The sequence below is a fragment of the Hyperolius riggenbachi genome, chromosome 2 (assembly GCF_040937935.1).
Source record: "Hyperolius riggenbachi isolate aHypRig1 chromosome 2, aHypRig1.pri, whole genome shotgun sequence".
In the NCBI taxonomy this organism is placed as follows: Eukaryota; Metazoa; Chordata; class Amphibia; order Anura; family Hyperoliidae; genus Hyperolius; species Hyperolius riggenbachi.
Window position 1 is genome coordinate 348,200,112 of NC_090647.1, and position 14,288 is coordinate 348,214,399.

Below are 14,288 nucleotides of genomic sequence, written 5' to 3' on the forward strand. Positions count from 1 at the left end.
GCCAAGCACAGCGCAGCATCACTGCCAGCCAACCCAGCCACAACATCGGCCACAGCATCACCGCCAGCCAGGCCACAGCATCACTGCCAGGCCTTTAAGCTCACACATCATCCCCAATCCAGCCAAAAACAGTATTGCCAGGCACAGCAGCCAGTAGAGGAGAATTCAGAAGCCAGGTGAGAGTTGTCTACCATATTAAGGGGGCATTCTGCCTATTTATGTGAAATGCTGTCTATTTATGTGCCTCATGATTGCTGAATTTGTCTTGTTGGTGGCCTCATGATTTGTTTGGGGCCTCAAGATTGCTGAATTTGTCTTGTTGGGTGCCTCATGATTTGTTGGGGGCCTCATGATTGCTGAATTTGTCTTGTTGGGGGCCTCAAGCTTGCTGACTTTGTCATGTTGGGGCCTCATGATTGCTGAATTTGTCTTGTTGGGGGCCTCATGATTGCTGAATTTGTCTTGATAGGGGCCTCATGATTGCTTAATTTGTCTTGTTGGGGGTCACATGATTGCTAACTGCGAGACTATGGGAAAAGCTGAATCATCATCATATGAGACAATAGCATTAAACCTACTTTTTTTGCTTTTTAAAACAGAAAATAAAACTGGGAGGTTCTAAAAAAATGAAAATATTTTTTTTCAGAAGTAGGATGGATGAAATTGTTTATCTTCACAGTTTTTCAACTTGGGTTTTCCATAATGTTCATGTATGTGTTAAAACGTTTGTATAGTATTTAGTTTAAATTGCTGTTGCCACTTTGCGATAGATAAGTGACTTGTGGGTTGCAGTTTGGGGCTCCAAAAAGTGCGCCACCGCTGTCCTAATCTAATGTACGATTGGCCCCACCCATGACCACGCCCACTCACTGCATGGCCACGCCCATTTTTTGCCGCGGCGCACGCATGTACCCCCCCACCTAGTGCCCCCCAGGTGCCACCAATCTCCAAGGACCCTAGGAACGCCCATGGTTAGCACACAGACCTCAGTCAGATCCTACAGTGTGGTTGAACCAGGACGGACCTGGGAATCCACACTGAGCTAGATTACCTTCTCATGTTATGTTATTCTATGTTATGCTTTAGACCAGTTCCAGGGTGTTGTGACTACGGACCTCACACCCAAGACTAGGATACTGTGTCAGTTCTATTTTATGCTTTAGACCAGTTCCAGGGTGTTGTAACTACGGACCTCACACCCAAGACTAGGATACTGTGTCAGTTCTATGTTATGCTTTAGACCAGTCCCAGGGTGTTGTGACTACGGACCTCACACCCAAGACTAGGATACTGTGTCAGTTCTATGTTATGCTTTAGACCAGTTCCAGGGTGTTGTGACTACGGACCTCACACCCAAGACTAGGATACTGTGTCAGTTCTATGTTATGCTTTAGACCAGTTCCAGGGTGTTGTGACTACGGACCTCACACCCAAGACTAGGATACTGTGTCAGTTCTATGTTATGCTTTAGACCAGTTCCAGGGTGTTGTGACTACGGACCTCACACCCAAGACCAGGATACTGTGTCAGTTCTATGTTATGCTTTAGACTAGTTCCGGGGCGCTGTAACTACGGACCACACACCCAAGACTAGCACTGTATATCTGTACTTCCTTGGTTCGCCACTAGGCTGTAGTGAGATAGGATCTCACAACCAGATAGGGCAAATCTGTTCATATTAGCAGCAGGGCTTCCTGCAACCAGGCCAAGGTCCCTCTCCTAGGGAGCCTTTGGCCTAAGGGAATTCGCCCACGTCTAGGGGTGAATTTCCTTCTCCTCACTGCCTCCAGTCTTCCTGGCAGTTCCCTCTCAAAGTGTTACTGTGATACTGTACACTCACGTCTCAGGTGTCCAGAGGGTAGACATACCTGGATTATTAGTGATTCTGCAGATCATTCATAATCCGGTGTATATCTGCATTATTGGTGAGTCTGCAGCCCACCAATAATCAGATTCTCTCTGCGTGTTGACACCGATCGATACAGAACGGCAGACCAAAACAATATGGACACACTTGACAGTCGTCTGCTTGCACTCAGCACCTCGGTGGAGAATTGGAAGTGGGCAGTGTCAGCTAGGTGGGGCTCATTTGCATTGTTGGATTGTTTTTTGTCAGGATTATCAGATGCAGTGTCTAATCTGATGTTAGGATATTCTGAACCTAAAACCATTGATGAAGCCATTTCACTAGCAATCAGAGTAGACCGTCGCTTACGGTATCAGAGACAAAGTCGAGGTAGGAGTACTGTGAGATATGTTTCCTACACTTCCTCGCCACCTACCTCACGTTCCCCTGAACCCATGCAGATTGGACGTTCAAAATTGTCCCGGGTCGAGCAGACTCTTAGAAAGAAGGAACACCTCTGCTTGTACTGTGCAGAGGAGGGTCATAAAGCAGAGAACTGTCCCAAAAAGTCGGGAAACGCTGTCGCTTAGGAGTGGTCAGAGGTAACACCCTAAGCGCACAGAATTTACCTCTTAAAGATGATCGACTGCTCCTCCCATGCACCATCTCATGGGGAGACCAGACAGTTTTTACTGAGGCCTTTCTCGACTCCGGCTCGGCTGCCAATTTTATTGACTATGATTTTGCTAAAAGATTGGGAATTCCTATTGTCCCATTGAACCAAAAGGTGTTAGTTACTGCGGTGGATGACTTTCCTCTGCAGAGTAAATACCCTCTGTCTCAGACCCCAGAGTTGGGGGTCACCATAGGGGTTTTACATAGAGAGAGTCTGCAGTTTTTTGTGTTACGAATGGCAACTTCCACCATCATCCTTGGTTTGCCATGGTTGCGACTTCACGCTCCTCAGATTGATTGGGCCTCTGGTCAGCTAATGAGCTGGTCTACCCGCTGTTATCATCATTGTTTGGCGAAGGTAACCATGGGTAACACCAGTATTCAGGTGGAAGGATTGCCAGAGCAGTATAAAGATTATGCTGATGTCTTTTGTCCGAAATCAGCAGACAGATTACCCCCTCACCGTCCCTTTGATTGTCCAATTGACTTAAGATCTGGTTGTATGCCTCCTAGGGGTCACCTTTATAACCTGTCCGGGCCAGAGAAGTTGGCAATGCAGGAGTACATCAAAGAAAATTTAGCTAAGGGATTTATCCGCCCCTCCCGGTCACCTGCGGGCGCTGGGTTCTTTTTTGTTAAAAAAAAAGATGGAGGCCTCCGGCCCTGCATTGACTATCGGGGCCTAAATAAGATCACTGTGAAAAATCGTTACCCACTACCTCTGATTGATGATTTATTCTCCCAGATCACCAATGCTAAAATTTTCTCGAAATTGGACTTAAAGGGACACTTAAGTCAAACAAAAAAAATGAGTTTTACTCACCTAGGGCTTCCAATAGCCCCCTGCAGCTGTCCGGTGCCCTCGCCGTCTCCCTCTGATCCTCCTGGCCCCGCCGGCAGCCACTTCCTGTTTCGGTGACAGGAGCTGACAGGCTGGGGACGCGAGTGATTCTTCGCGTTCCTGGCCACAATAGCGCCATCTATGCTACTATAGCATATATCATATACCATATAGCAGCATAGAGGGTGCTAATGTGTCTGGGAACGCGAAGAATCACTCGCGTCCCCAGCCTGTCAGCTCCTGTCACTGAAACAGGAAGTGGCTGCCAGCGGGGCCAGGAGGATCGGAGGGAGACGGCGAGGGCATCGGACAGCTGCAGGGGGCTATTGGAAGCCATAGGTGAGTAAAACTCATTTTTTTTGTTTGACTTAAGTGTCCCTTTAAGGGGTGCATACAACCTGGTGCTCATCAGGGACGGTGACGAGTGGAAGACGGCCTTTAATACACCCGATGGGCATTACGAGTACTTAGTGATGCCCTTCGGGTTGTGCAACGCCCCGGCCGACTTCCAAGAGCTAATTAACGAGGTTTTCAGACCAATTTTGGGTAAATTTGCATTAGTATATCTTGATGATATACTAGTCTTTTCAGCCACTCTTGCCGAACATCGGAGACATGTCAAGTATGTGCTGGAAAGACTAAGACAGAATCAATTGTACGCCAAACTGGAAAAGTGCATTTTTGAGGTGACCTCTGTAGCTTTTTTAGGGTATGTAATATCTACCTCGGGCCTCTCTATGGACCCTGGGAAAGTCTCTGCTGTACTGGACTGGCCACAGCCTGTGGGTCTGAAGGCCCTCCAGAGATTCCTGGGTTTTGCGAATTACTACAGGAGATTTATTAACCTCCTTGCCGGTTTTCCCGACCTGAGCTCGGGGTAGAAAAAAGCAGCTGCTATCGGTGATCCCGAGCTCAGGTCGGGGTAGGCATTGCAGAGCTTTACCTTTAGTTGTGGAGTCCCGCGCGCGATCTCGCTGCGCAGCGGGACTCCATCCTCTCTCCCCGGCAGTCTGGGGTCTTTCCCTGGCCGCCGGGATCCCCCAGGTCCCCGCTATTGTTCCGGGGACCCGGCAGCCAGTTGGAGCAGCGCAGCCGTGGTGGTGGCAGCAGAGCGGTGGTGGCAGCGTGACGTCATCGGGGGCGGGGCTAACATTGAAAACGCACTTCTCTATATTAGAGAAATATAGAGAAGTTCGTTTATATGTATATTAGCGCCATCTTGTGGGCAAAGAGAAAACTGCAGCCCAGGAGCCCAGGAAGGTAATTTTTTTTTATTTTGCTGCAGATCTCCCTGCCAGAATGATTTTTTTCAGGTTTTAGGGTCTGAAAGAGTGAAAAAAAATTGCACCGCTTTTAGACCCTAAAATCTGGAAAGAATCAGACCGCCAAGGAGGTTAAGGGGTACTTTACAGTGGCTGCGCCCCTCACTAGTCTCACTAAGAAAGGGGCTGATACTCACCACTGGTCCGAGGAAGCTCTCACGGCTTTTAGTACCCTAAAGAAACTGTTCTGTTCTGCTCCCATCCTGAGACACGTAGATGTCACCTTCCCGTTCATCATAGAAGTTGATGCCGCTGAGGTGCGGGTGGGGGCTGTGCTGTATCAGCGTTCCGGTTTGCAGGGTAAACTTCACCCATGCGCCTATTTCTCCCGCAGGTTCTCCACAGCGGAGAGAAACTACGATATAGGCAACCGAGAACTCCTGGCCATCAAGTTAGCCTTTGAGGAATGGCGACATTGGTTAGAAGGAGCAGAACATGTTATTACAGTTTACACAGATCACAAAAACTTGGAGTACATTGAAAACGCTAAGAGACTCAGTCCCCGACAGGCCCGGTGGTCACTGTTCTTTTCCAGATTCTCTTTTGTGATTACGTATACCCCTGGTAGTAAAAACGTTAAGGCTGATGCCTTGTCCAGGTGTTTTGAACCTGAAACGGCACAGCCTTCGGCACCCGAGACTATTCTGCCTTGAAAGGTGGTTTTGGCAGCAACAGAAACCTGGACGGATTGGGCTACCACCTTGGCCCCATATCAGCAGGATGTCCCAGAAGAGAAGCCAGAGGGAGTGTTATTTGTGCCTTTGCCCTTCCGCCTGCAGCTTCTGCAGCTGTTTCACTCCCATAAGAATGCTGGTCATCCAGGGGCCACCAGGACACAGGATCTCCTTGCCAGGTGTGCGTGGTGGCCATCTCTGGCCACGGACTGTAAGGAGTTTGTGAGGGAGTGTGCTGTGTGTGCTAGGAGCAAACCTTCCCGACAGGCTCCGGTGGGGACCTTGCAGCCCCTGCCAGTTCCAAGTGAACCGTGGACGCACCTGTCCATGGATTTTGTGGGTGAACTCCCCAGATCTGAAGGCATGACTGTCATCTGGGTGGTGGTAGATAGATTCAGCAAGATGGCCCATTTTATCCCTCTGAAGGGACTCCCCTCCGCTCAAGAGCTGGCTAACCTCTTTATCCTGCACATTTTCCGGCTGCATGGCATTCCGCAAAATGTAGTGTCAGATAGGGGAGTCCAATTCGTATCTAAGTTCTGGAGGGCATTTTGTCAGTCTATGGGCATGGATCTTTCATTTTCATCAGGCTTCCACCCACAGACGAATGGCAAGACTGAGAGGGTCAACCAATCCATGGAACAGTTTCTCAGATGCTACGTGGCTGATGCACAAACTGACTGGGTAAAATTTGTACCTTTCGCAGAGTTTGCGCACAATAACTTGAAAAGTTCTTCCTCTGGGTTCTCCCCTTTTCAGGTGGTCTCGGGGAGGTCTCCTAAGTTTGCTCCTTTGCCAGTGGCATCTACTCCGTTCCCAGCATTGGAGGATTGGCAGCTGGCGTTGAAACAAATTTGGGCCTTGGTGAAAACAAATTTGGGGAAGGCTTTCAAGTCTCAGAAAAAGCAGGCCGACAAGAGATGCACTGCTGAATGGGACTTTTCGCCAGGGGATTTGGTCTGGGTGTCTACGCGGCATCTGGCATTGAAACAACTGTCACCCAAATTAGGGCCTAGATTTGTGGGGCCATTTCCAGTCACCAAAAGAATTAATACTGTCACCTATGCCGTTGATCTTCCTACCAGTATGCGTGGTGTAAGATCATTCCACGTGTCATTGCTCAAGCCGGCAGTGCAGGTGGATTCCACTACCCCCCCCTCCCCTCCTGTATTGATTGATGATCAACCTGAGTATGAGGTTGAGAAGATTCTGGACTCCCGGCTGGTGCAAAATTCTGTGCAATATTGGGTACACTGGAAAGGTTATGGTGTGGAGGATAGAATGCTGTCACCTATGCCGTTGATCTTCCTACCAGTATGCGTGGTGTAAGATCATTCCACGTGTCATTGCTCAAGCCGGCAGTGCAGGTGGATTCCACTACCCCCCCCCCCCCCCTCCCCTCCTGTATTGATTGATGATCAACCTGAGTATGAGGTTGAGAAGATTCTGGACTCCCGGCTGGTGCAAAATTCTGTGCAATATTGGGTACACTGGAAAGGTTATGGTGTGGAGGATAGAACTTGGGTACCAGAGTGCTGCATGCACGCAGATGATTTGAGGAAAAAGTTTCATGACCGTAGTTCACTCCTCGGGGGGGGGGGGGGGGGGGTACTGTGAAGGATTGCGGAATGGCCGCAGCATGCTCTGACGGCATGGCGGCCGTTTCCGCGTCTGCTCCGGCAGTTTACACGCGGCGACATGTGTCTGATGCTATACAGCCTTCCTGTGCACATAGGCTGCGGAATACACGCGCGCGCGGCAAGACAGAAGCTTTATGGGAAGCAGAGAGGGATCAGCTGACCCCGCCGCTCAGCTGATCCAAGGATGGATGCGGATTGGCTGGAAGGGACTGGGCGGCGCTGGCCAGCGCTGCACTATATAACCACTTGTCCCTCAGTCTCACATCGTCTGCCGTTGCAAATGCTTAACGTGTTAGCACACAGACCTCAGTCAGATCCTACAGTGTGGTTGAACCAGGACGGACCTGGGAATCCACACTGAGCTAGATTACCTTCTCATGTTATGTTATTCTATGTTATGCTTTAGACCAGTTCCAGGGTGTTGTGACTACGGACCTCACACCCAAGACTAGGATACTGTGTCAGTTCTATGTTATGCTTTAGACCAGTTCCAGGGTGTTGTGACTACGGACCTCACACCCAAGACTAGGATACTGTGTCAGTTCTATGTTATGCTTTAGACCAGTCCCAGGGTGTTGTGACTACGGACCTCACACCCAAGACTAGGATACTGTGTCAGTTCTATGTTATGCTTTAGACCAGTTCCAGGGTGTTGTGACTACGGACCTCACACCCAAGACTAGGATACTGTGTCAGTTCTATGTTATGCTTTAGACCAGTTCCAGGGTGTTGTGACTACGGACCTCACACCCAAGACTAGGATACTGTGTCAGTTCTATGTTATGCTTTAGACCAGTTCCAGGGTGTTGTGACTACGGACCTCACACCCAAGACTAGGATACTGTGTCAGTTCTATGTTATGCTTTAGACCAGTTCCAGGGTGTTGTGACTACGGACCTCACACCCAAGACTAGGATACTGTGTCAGTTCTATGTTATGCTTTAGACCAGTTCCAGGGTGTTGTGACTACGGACCTCACACCCAAGACTAGGATACTGTGTCAGTTCTATGTTATGCTTTAGACCAGTTCCAGGGTGTTGTGACTACGGACCTCACACCCAAGACTAGGATACTGTGTCAGTTCTATGTTATGCTTTAGACCAGTTCCAGGGTGTTGTGACTACGGACCTCACACCCAAGACTAGGATACTGTGTCAGTTCTATGTTATGCTTTAGATTAGTTCCGGGGTGCTGTAACTACGGACCACACACCCAAGACTAGCACTGTATATATGTACTTCCTTGGTTCACCACTAGGCTGTAGTGAGATAGGATCTCACAACCAGATAGGGCAAATCTGTTCATATTAGCAGCAGGGCTTCCTGCAACCAGGCCTAGTTCCCTCTCCTAGGGAGCCTTTGGCCTAAGGGAATTCACCCATGTCTAGGGGTGAATTTCCTTCTCCTCACTGCCTCCAGTCTTCCTGGCAGTTCCCTCTCAAAGTGTTACTGTGATACTGTACACTCACGTCTCAGGTGTCCAGAGGTTAGACATACCTGGATTATTATTGATTCTGCAGATCATTCATAATCCGGTGTATATCTGCATTATTGGTGAGTCTGCAGCCCACCAATAATCAGATTCTCTCTTCGTGTTGACACCGATCGTTACAGGTTCCCATACTTCCGTTAGACCAACAGGTTTTGGTCACTGCGGTAGATGACTCTCCTCTGCAAAGTAGACATCCCTTATCGCGGACCCCGGAGTTGATGTTCAGTGTTGGGTTGCTACATAAAGAGAGTCTACAGTTTCTGGTCCTGCGTATGGCAACCTCCACCGTTATTCTTGGCATGCCATGGTTACAAATTCACTCCCCTCAGATAGATTGGGCTTCAGGTCAGCTAATGAGCTGGTCTACCCATTGTCATCATCACTGTTTAGCGAAAGTAACCGTGGGTAACACCAAGATTCAGGTTAAAGGTGTGCCAACTCAATACGCAGAATTTGGTGACGTATTCTGTCCCAAATCAGCAGAAAAATTTCCCCCCCACCGTACCTTCGACTGTCCCATCGATTTAAGATCTGGTTGTATGCCCCCTAGGGGTCACCTCTATAATCTATCTGGGCCTGAGAAACTGGCAATGCAGGAATACATCAAAGAAAACTTGGCCAAGGGTTTCATCCGTCCCTCTCGTTCACCAGCAGGGGCAGGATTCTTTTTTGTAAAAAAAAAAGATGGAGGCCTTCGTCCCTGCATTGATTATCGAGGCTTAAACAAGATTACAGTGAAAAATCGTTACCCTTTGCCCTTGATTGACGATTTGCTCACTCAGGTTACCAACGCCAAGATTTTCTCTAAACTGGATTTGAGAGGCGCATACAACCTAGTTCAAATTAGGGATGGTGACGAATGGAAGACGGCCTTTAACACACCCGACGTGCACTACGAGTACCTGGTGATGTCCTTCGGGCTGTGTAATGCCCTGGCCGTCTTCCATGAGTTGATTAATGAGGTATTCAGGGAGGTGTTGTGGAAGTTCGTCTTAGTATATCTGGACGATATACTGATCTTCTCGTCCAATCTCTTGGAACATCGAAAACATGTTAAGTTTGTCCTAGGGAAGTTAAGACAGAATCTGCTTTACGTTAAATTAGAGAAATGTCTTTTCGAGGTAACCTCTGTTGCCTTCTTGGGGTACATTATCTCTACGTCTGGCCTCTCCATGGATCCTGGAAAGGTTTCTGCTGTCTTGGAGTGGTCTCCAAAGATTTTTGGGCTTTGCCAACTACTACAGGAGGTTTATAAAGTACTTTATATACTCTTCAGTGGTCTCGCCTCTCACCAGTCTCACCAAAAAGGGGGCTGATACTTACCACTGGTCAGCAGAGGCACATTCTGCCTTCTCTACACTGAAAAAGCTGTTCTGTTCTGCACCCATATTAAGACATGTGGATGTCACCTTCCCCTTTATCGTGGAGGTTGATGCCTCAGAGGTGGGGGTGGGGGCTGTATTGTCTCAGCGATCGGGTTTGCAGGGCAAACTCCACCCATGCGCCTACTTCTCTCGTAGGTTTTCACCCGCAGAGAAAAACTACGATATAGGCAACCGGCAGCTTTTAGCTATCAAGTTAGCTTTTGAGGAATGGCGACATTGGCTAGAAGGTGCAGAACATACTATTACAGTTTATACAGATCATAAAAATATGGAGTACATAGAGGGCGCCAAGAGACTTAGCCCTCGTCAGGCCCGGTGGTCTTTGTTCTTTTTAAGATTCAGATTTGTAATTACGTATACCCCTGGTAGTAAAAACATCAAGGCCGACGCCTTGTCCAGGTGTTTTGAGCCCGAGACAGTACAGCCCTCAGCCCCTGAGACCATTCTACCTCAGAAGGTAGTTTTGGCAGCCACTGAGACCTGGAAGGATTGCACAGTCACTCTGAGTCCCTACCAACAGGATGTTTTAGAGGGGAAGCCCGATGGGGTTATGTTTGTACCACTGCCTTTTCGTCTGCAACTCCTACATCTGTTTCATTCCCACAAAAATGCTTGTCATCCCGGGGCCACCAGAACTCAGGATTTACTGGCCAGATGTGCTTGGTGGCCTACATTGGCAACAGATTGTAAGGAGTTTGTAAGAGAATGTGCAGTGTGTGCTAGGAGTAAACCTTCTCGCCAGGCTCCTGCTGGTACTTTACAATCCCTACCAGTGCCAAGTGAACCATGGACTCATTTGTCCATGGATTTTGTAGGAGAACTCCCCAGGTCTGAGGGCAAGACGGTCATTTGGGTGGTAGTAGACAGATTCAGTAAGATGGCTCATTTTGTTCCATTGAAAGGACTCCCCTCGGCTCAGGAATTGGCTGATCTCTTCACCTAGCACGTTTTCCGGCTGCATGGCATTCCGGAAAATGTAGTGTCAGATTGGGGAGTCCAATTTGTATCTAAGTTTTGGAAAGCTTTTTGCCATCAGCTGGATATGGACCTTGCATTCTCATCAGGCTACCACCTATAGACCAATGGACAGACCGAGAGAATTTTTGCCGTTTGCGGAATTTGCGCACAACAACCTGAAAAGTTCCTCCTCAGGATTTTCCCCATTCCAGGTAGTGTCAGGAAGATCACCCAAGTTTGCCCCGTTGACTGTGGCATCTACACCATTCCCAGCCTTGGAGGATTGGCAGAGGGCTTTGAAGCAGATTTGGGGAATGGTTAAGAGGAACTTGGGGAAAGCTTTCCAGACCCAGAAAAAACAGGCAGACAAGAGGCGGTCCGTAGAGTGGAAATTTTCTCCGGGATACTTGGTGTGGGTGTCCACTCGGCATTTGGCCCTGAAGCAACTGTCACCCAAACTGGGTCCTAGATTCATAGGACCATTCCCAGTGACCAGAAATCAATAATGTCACTTATGCAATTGATCTCCCAGCCAGCATGCGAGGTGTGAGATCATTCCATGTGTCTCTGTTGAAGCCGGCAGTGCACATGGATTCCTCCCCCCCCCCCCTGTGATGGTTGATGATCAACCTGAATATGAGATTGAAAAGATTCTGGACTCTCGATTAGTGCAGAATTCTGTGCAGTATCTGGTCCACTGGAAAGGATATGGTGTGGAGGAAAGAACTTGGGTGCCAGATTTTCGCATGCATGCGGAAGAATTAAAGAAATAATTTCATGACTCACATCCTGGGAAGCCCTGTGGGAAGTGTCCGGAGTCCACTCCTCAGGGGGGGGTATTGTAATGGATTGCGGAGATGCCGCCGCGCGGTCTGGCAGCGGGGCGGCTGTCTCCGCGTTCAGACCGGCGGTTTCCACACAGCAGCATGCGTCTGGTTTGCCTGGGCCTTCTAGTGCATATAGATGGAGAGCTACGCGCGCGCACGCTAGAAGGCAAGCCCTTTATGCCAGTAGGAGAGCGATCAGCTGATCAGGTCGATCAGCTGATCCCAGCGCGGTTACTGATTGGCTGAGTGGCGCAGGGCGGCGCGGAGGAGCGCTGCAGTATATATAGATCTTGCTGGTCAGTCTCCGGTTGTCTGCCGTTGCGAATACTTACGTGTGAGCACTCAGACCTCAGTCAGATCCCACAGTATGTTAGAACCAGGTGGACCTGGGAATTCACACTTAGCCAGATTACTGCTGTGTTATACTTTAGACCAGTTCCGGGGTGTTGAGACCAAGGACCTCACACCCAAGCTTAGGATTACTGTGTCATTGCTGAGTTATTCTCTAGACTAGTTCCTGGGTGTCGAGACCAAGACCCTCACACCTCAGACTAGGACTGTGCTTTATATCTGTTATGACTATTTGCTCTGTCGACCTCGCTCTTGCTTTCTGATTCGGCACCTCTGCATATCTGCCTACCTGTTGCCAAACCCTGCCTGTACCCGGTTACCGAATCAGCCTTCTGTCTCTGTACCTTATCTGCTCGTGTGTTGCTGACCTGGCCTGCCCGACCCTCCAGGCTGTCACTCATCCCTTGAGTGCTCAGTCTATCTGTACTAGCTGTGACACTATTCCACCAAGTATCAGTTAGCTGTTAGGACTCCTGCTCCTCAGAGAGTCCGGCCTGCTAGCAGCCAGTGGCCTCTACTCCTCTGGAGTCCCCTGGTTGCAGTACAGTCTATTATCTGATCACCAAGTATCACTGGTTGCCAGGTTCTCTCTATTCTCTCTCTCAAGGAGATAGTCCCTGCACAGCCGGGGGCCACCTTCCCCTCAGGTGGTTCCTGACCGAGCTGCCTGTGTCTCTCGCCTCACGGGAGATAGCCTACAGTTACACCAAACACTTACACTACAGTAGGTGTCCAGAGGTTAGTCATACTTGTATTATTGGTGATTCTGCAGATCATCCATAATCAAGTCTACATCTGTATTATTGATGATTCTGCAGATCATCAATAATCAGATTCTCTCTGTGTGCTGACAGCAATCGTTACACTAGCTAGTTAGCACCCTAATTTGCACGTGCAAAGCTTTTAGGCATGCTAACTGTTAGCACGCTTTACTGAATCAAGTCCATCATATACAAGCAGGCTAGCTGAACTAATGTAAAAGGATATTAAATTGTGATACCGTATGTGTGACACGGTGGGTTAGTAGATATAGCAAACTCCCCTTGCAGCTCTGGGTACCCAGTTTGAACCCCAGCCAACTGCATGCAGTTTGAATGTTCTCCTTGTGTCTGTGGGTTTCCAACAGGCATTCCTATTGCATTCCAAAAACCTACGGATAAGTTAAATGGCTTCCCTCTAAATTTGCCCTAGACTACAATGGGCATATAGGACTATGATAGGGATTACCGTATATTGTGAACCCCTGAGGGAAAATTAGTGACAAGACTTTATACACTGTAAAGCACTGCAAATGTGAGCTCTATATAAATAGTAAATCATAATAATACTAAATAATAAATACAAAATAATACTATATATATATATATATATATATATATATATATATATATATATATATATATATATATATATATATATATTAATAACAATATGTTCAGCTTGTACAGGTCTTTGAATGGCCCTACAGAAAAAAAGGAAAACCTGTTCACATTATAGTCATTATAAAAGCACGAAAAGTGCTAGAAGTTGGAGAAAAATACATTTTCCACAGTGATGAAGCTATTTTCTCTTGGCAGAGTTCTTCTTTAGTCAGCAGAAGAAGAAATGTGCAGCAACCTGAAGCAATCACCCAGACTGGTTCCTACAAGTGCTGTATGGTTTCACTGAATATATTATGTCTATTGCCAGTTTAATTTGTATCCCCCACAGAAACCATGTTTAATTACAATTTATTCTGCTGATTGAATAATGATTAGTTGTTTTAATGATCACTTAATGAAATAATGATCATCACTCTATTTCAGAGATGAAGCGGTCTGTACCTATACAGTTACCTCTAAATTCCAACTGAAAATGAAAGCACTGAGTCAAGAAGAGACACTGAGGACTGACATCAATCCTGCTACAAAACAAGCCAATTACCATTATTACAAATGGTTCACATAACATCCCTATACACCTACAATGACATTTCTACAAAGAACATTTACATCTCTATATGTTGTCGTCAGCTTGTCAGTCAGCCACAGAAGCCTCCACGACAGTGGTTACCAAACTTTTTTGGGTGAGGGCACCCTTGATGGCTTTGAAATTTTTTCAAGGCACCCCTCGGCAAAAACTACTGAAATGCCGTTATGACCCTTAGCAGGCGACGACTCACACCAAGTAGCTAGTGATGCTTATTAGGCACTGTGATTCCTCTCATGTTCAACTTCAACCATGGTTGCGGGGACTAAAGGTTAACTAGCAGGTAATGCAGCCACATTGTATATCAATGT